The 6,033-nt window shown below is 26.8% G+C and overlaps 1 long non-coding RNA gene across 1 annotated transcript in view; it reads right to left on the bottom strand.

The window, feature by feature from the left end:
- LOC124887619 overlaps positions 1–1,034 on the bottom strand; it is a 5,355-nt gene extending 4,321 nt beyond the window's left edge. Inside the window, exon 1 of the long non-coding RNA XR_007045383.1 lies at positions 173–1,034. This is a non-coding gene — a long non-coding RNA (uncharacterized LOC124887619). The remainder of the gene's footprint in view (positions 1–172) is intronic.
- Between the last annotated feature and the right edge of the window lie 4,999 nt (positions 1,035–6,033).

The raw sequence follows: 6,033 nt of genomic DNA, 5'->3' as shown, positions 1-6,033 counted from the left end.
TATGCAGTGTTAAAATGATATATGGAGTTACTAAAAGAAAAAAAAAATATAACTCGTTTTAGGAGAATAAATTTAGTGTGATAATTGGTGAAGGATGAGAAGGTAAATTGGAAAAAAAGAAGGAAGAAGATATTGAGTTAAATAGAAAGAAAAAAAAAACAGAAAATGAAACCTGTAAAATAAGAGATAATGGAGCAATTTCCCTGTAGTATTATGCAAGAATATCATGCTATTTATATATGTACATGCAAATCTATATGAAAAAAAAAATCAAAAGAATACCTAAATATCTGTATCTATGATTATATTATGTATACTATATGAAAACATGTCTAAGTACATTTTGCAACAGAACGAATAGAAGAAAAAGGAAAAAAAAAAAAGAAAAATCTAAAAATATTAAATAAATAATACAACATAAAAAAAGGAAAGAACTTGAAATGTAAAAATGTAGATCTTCTAAATTATGTTATACATATCATTTTTAATATAATAAATCAAATAATTAACTAAAACTAATTATCAAATTATTAATTTCAATATAGCTACTCCAAAATAGCTCGTCAGCGATGACGTACATTTACTAAATTTGTCAGTGCTCATCATGCAATAAAAGCTCCAATATAGTTTTTTAGGATTGACCATCAAATTTCACCCCCCAAATATTGTATCTTTTGCAGCAACATTAAAATGGCTAATCCGTAAGTATCTCTACCTTCCTCCTTTTCTTCTCTTTTTGGTTTCTCCAATTCTTCTAACGCTTTGTTTGGGTAGTTGTTAGTCACGGTATTGTAATTTGTAGGGTATCGTCATTATTCATGTTTGTTTTAATTTGATTGTTACTTTAAATATATTGTACATATGGTTTGATTCCATAGTTAGATAACCATGAAAACCCTCATTTTATGTAATGATCGATTTGGTGGAATCGTGTGGTAGCTTGTAATTTATTTTCTCATTTATCTTTACGAATAAATTGGTATCTTAACCTTCCTCTTTTTCTTCTTTTTCGTTTCTTGTCTTAGCGTACATTTAGGGTGTGTTTGGTACAAATAAAAATATTTTTCATTAAAAATATTTTAGAAAATAAGTATTCCATTCATTTCAAAAAGAATGACTCACTTATTTTTTTAGTCCGTTTAAAAAAGAATGACCCCTTTTCTTTTTGAAAAAATTTCAGAAATAGCAACTGTAGAGTCTTAATTATAAATTTTATAGCAACAGTTTCATAATTATAAAAAATAGCAATATGTATTCTGTATTTTGTATAAATGTTGCTATAAAAATACATATACAAATGTAATAATAGTTCCTAATTTAACTCTAATCAGTTAGAGTTATTTAAGGGAATAACTTAACGGTAATTAATGGTACAATTAATTATCCAGATACCTTTTCCTTTAATGACTCTATTTTAACCACAACCATTATTTTACAACAACATAATTAAAATTCAAAAATGTTTTTCATAATCTGTAATTCATATCAATTTCAAAAAATCGACTGCTCCCAAAATTTATGTTCATCGCCTAATGTTTTGAGAAAAGTTTAACAAGACAACGCTGCAAATACAGTTATCAATAAACAAATATGATTTTGTTTGTGAATTTTTTAACTATATTTGTGAAAATCGCTGAAAAAATCGTAACAACAACGGTTTGATCAGTTCTCGAACAAAGTGGTTTGATCTATCATTTTTTTTTTACAAATTAGAGTTTTTCATCGCGTTATGTAGGTTGAATATTGATATACAATTGTTACAATTTGTTTTGTATTTTTTTTTTCATTTTTAATTAAACAATGCACTGGGGGTCTATCGGAAACAATCTTTCTACTTCTTTAGAGGTAGAGGTATGGACTGCGTACATTTTACCCTCCCCAGACCTCACTATGTGGGAATACACTGGGTTTGTTGTTGTTGTTGTTGTTTTAATTAAATAATTCGTTCTTGTTGGATTTCGTTTTGAAGTTTTGTATATACTAATAAGTTATTGTATCAAAGAGTTCGAACATTGTAGATTTGTAAGAATCGTTGATGCAAGTTATCTCAGAAAACTGTATACTGGTACTTTTGTAGCTTCTTATACTGTAGATAAAATCGGTAAGTCCTTCTTATATATGTATTTAACATTACATATGTTACCAGCTATATGTATTTGTAAAATACATATGCAGTCTGTTTATGTGATCACTGGTAGTTACTTTTATGTATTTCAGTTTACATATGCTGCCAGCTATATGTATTTAAAAAATCCATATGCACTCTGTTTTAAGTGTTTGACTGCATTTATTTTTTTTTAAAAAAAAATATGCAGGTCATATATTTCTAAAAATACATATTGAGACATGCAATATACATATGCAGAGTTGGTAAGATACAATTGCTAAAGTGGAACAATTACAAATATCAAATGAATAATTGTTGTTATAATTTTAATTTTATTTTAATAATTTCAGGTTATACCGGTCTCAGAGTATGTCTACACAGTACACGACAAGGATAAACATTTTATTGTTTGCCTTGAGGAAAAAAAATTCTTGCCATGCATTCCAATAAGACGAGATACCCTGTGTGCATGCTTATGCATTACTTGATAGCAAAAATTTTCAAAAGGGATCATATTGCTCTGATCTATACAAATCAAAAACTGTGTGAAGAACGTATGATCTTCCCATTTATCCTATACCACACAAAGATGATTGAGCGATTCCACATGAGATATTGGAGGAGATAGTTTTGCCTCCAAAATACAAGCGACCCCTTGGAAGACCTGCAAAGAAGGATCGTGAAAAATCGGAAAGAGATAAATTTGAGAAGAAAAATAAAAATTATTGTAGTTCATGTGGATTTAAAGGTCACAATAGGCGTTCATGTAGGAAATATAATAAATGATAAGTTTACAGATGTATTCAGTTCAAAAACAATTATTTTTTTTCACTGATTATTTTATGATTCTAAATTTTGATACAAACTTTTGATGATGTTGACTTTTTTGTAGTTAAACTGTTGCAAATGTTATCATCATGAATATATTTTATAAGACATATACCATTATTTATTTATACGTAAAAGAGTGTACACCATACAAGTCAATTTTTTTATCTGAAAAATACATGTGAGATTCTAATAAAAACGTATACCAATCTATAAAAACTAAAAATAAGTTAACATACATTTATGTAATAAATAAAAATAATTAAAAATTCATATAATGACTTATCAATTACTTAATCAGAACTTGAAATCCATTTGTTTTTTTTTTAAGGAAACATATGCAATAATCATAAATAAATATACATTATTAATAGATATATACGAATAACTATGTATGTATGAATCATAAATACATATGCTTCATAAAAATACACAGACTTATGCAAAACAATACAATAACTTTGTATTATTTGAAAGTATATGTGCATAACTGGAAAAAAATATATGCATTACTCAAAATACATATGCATTACAAAAAAATATATATTCATACAATGAAAAATATTATATGCAACCTCACCTTACCTTATATGTATTACAAAAAAATACATATGCATACAATGAAAAATACAAATACATCATTGAAAAATACATATGATGACTGAAACATATATATTCATTACTAAAAATTATACCCAAAACTGAAAATCACATATTCATACCAAAATATGCGTAACAATAACATAAAGTAAAACCAAAAAATTCTATTTTATAAGCATAACGATCAAAAATCTAACAATCACATAAAAAAATATTAAGATATCATCTTTCAACTATATCTTAGTCCTCTTAAAGTTCAATGTTGCCAAATACAATAAATACAAATAAACTTCAAATATCATGCACTTCAGTATCTTCTGTTATCCCAATATCCCTAGGAGGTCTCATTGGTGCTTCATCGTCACTTTCAGCCTTCTCATCTTCTTTCCTCGAAGCATAATTTCACAACATTAAAACATATCTCATGTGAAGAAGATCTGGATCAAAGTCAATATTTGAAACACAGTCACCAAAAGTAAGGCACTAAGCATATGTCACCATATATAAACCACAATTTTCGCAAATACATCCTTATCAAACAGTAAATCATCCTTGTTTGAAACACAGTTCAAGCTAGTGACCACATCAAACTCTCTCGAACTGCAATAAAGACTTGTACTATTTGCACTTGTAGACTGTGGCACTTGCAGAACTTTTCTTTGTCTCAAGTGACAGTGATATTGAAACTAAAAACAGAGCATATCTAATATATGTCTTAACATTTAGAAATATAGTTATATGTCAAAACAATACCACATATGTATCTACAAATACATAATGAAGTTTCATATCAGTATCTAGAGGCGGAGCTAGCCTCCGTTAGGGGGTTCGACCGAACCCCCTTTGACGGAAAAATATACTATTTATACATGATTAAAATTATTTTTTATGTAGTTATAGTAGGTGTTGAACCCCCTTCGACTAAGTTTTCTTTGAATATTGAACCCCCTTAGTTGAAATTCTGGCTCCGCCTCTATCAGTACCAAACAGAAATATATATCTATGTTGGACACAAATACACTACATAAAATACAAATACATATTGTAACGTAACATATATATATATATATATATATATATATATATATCTTCACATTACAAAGAAATAAATACATAATAGAACATATTGTCCATCAAATATAAGATTATAAATACAAAAACAACTATCCATACCATCACAATTATATTTTATCAGTTACCGATAAAAAATACAAATTATACATTACTAAATTCAAATACATATCTACACGAAAACAAATACAACTATTATCAGTACACAATACAAATACAAATACAATATTAAACAGTATCAAAATACAAAATACATATCGACAATGAAAAAAAATACCTTTTAAAATAATAATCCGTAATAACAAATACATATAGATATTGTACATCAATAATATAATATTATAAATACAAAAATACATATTTATACTTTAACAAATATACTTTACTAGTTATAAGTAACAAATACATTTCTTACAGTAACAAAATACAAATATATATCTATATTGGAATAAGTACAACTCTTAACAGAACCAAACACAAATACAAAAATAATACAAATCATTACCAAAATACAAATACATATCATAAATGTAAAAAATATATTTTAAATAAAAATCCATTACAAAATATAAAAAATACATATATGAACATATTTATCATAAATTGAAAAAATTAAAAATACAAAATTACCTCCTCTATTTTCTCTTCTTCAGATTCATAATCAGATGAAACATGAGTTGCAATTTTCCTAGATTCTTCTTTTTTCGAATGACTTTCTCTTTTATTTTTAATTTTTGAGGGTTTTGGGGATGAAGATTCTCTCAATGCTTTTCATTTTATGATTGCGATAATCTTTTTCGAATCATTACGATTCTTCAATATCACCTCTTCTATGCTAACACCACCCTTCGACCGAACATTAGTAGAAATCAAGTTAATTTCTTCATCTTGCGTTAAATCAATACTAAACGATGGTAGTTCATCGGAATCTAAATTCAACGGTGGAATACCACTAACTGAACTACTATGATGTGCATGTACTGCCATTATTGCGTTACTCCAAAAATTTCAACACGCAAACAAATTAAAAAAAGACCCAATAAAATGAATCGCAGATGTAGGTTGAATAATGTCGAAATTAATTTACAAAAAAAAAATTATATGAAAAAAATAACATGCATTAACTGAAAATTATGCATACTTTAATTATTGGGGAATAAGTTTGTCAAAAATTAGAGAGCAAAGAGCGATTTTTGAAAAAAAAAAAAAACATTGAAGTTGAGGGAACTGAAATATGGTAAATGGCTTGAAAATAGGTAACGATAAAGTAATTGGTGGAATCCACTCGCCTAACTCTAAAAAAGTTAAAATATTGCTAGTATTGCTATAAGTTGTAATTTAGAAAAAGTGTTGTTATTTTTTGTAATTAATGTCTTAAATATGTTAGTTTCTGTAATTTTTCCTTTCTTTTTTGGCAATACTTAATT

Source organism: Capsicum annuum, chromosome 10 (assembly GCF_002878395.1).
Source record: "Capsicum annuum cultivar UCD-10X-F1 chromosome 10, UCD10Xv1.1, whole genome shotgun sequence".
NCBI lineage: Eukaryota > Viridiplantae > Streptophyta > Magnoliopsida > Solanales > Solanaceae > Capsicum > Capsicum annuum.
This window is presented reverse-complemented; position numbering and strand designations above follow the sequence as displayed.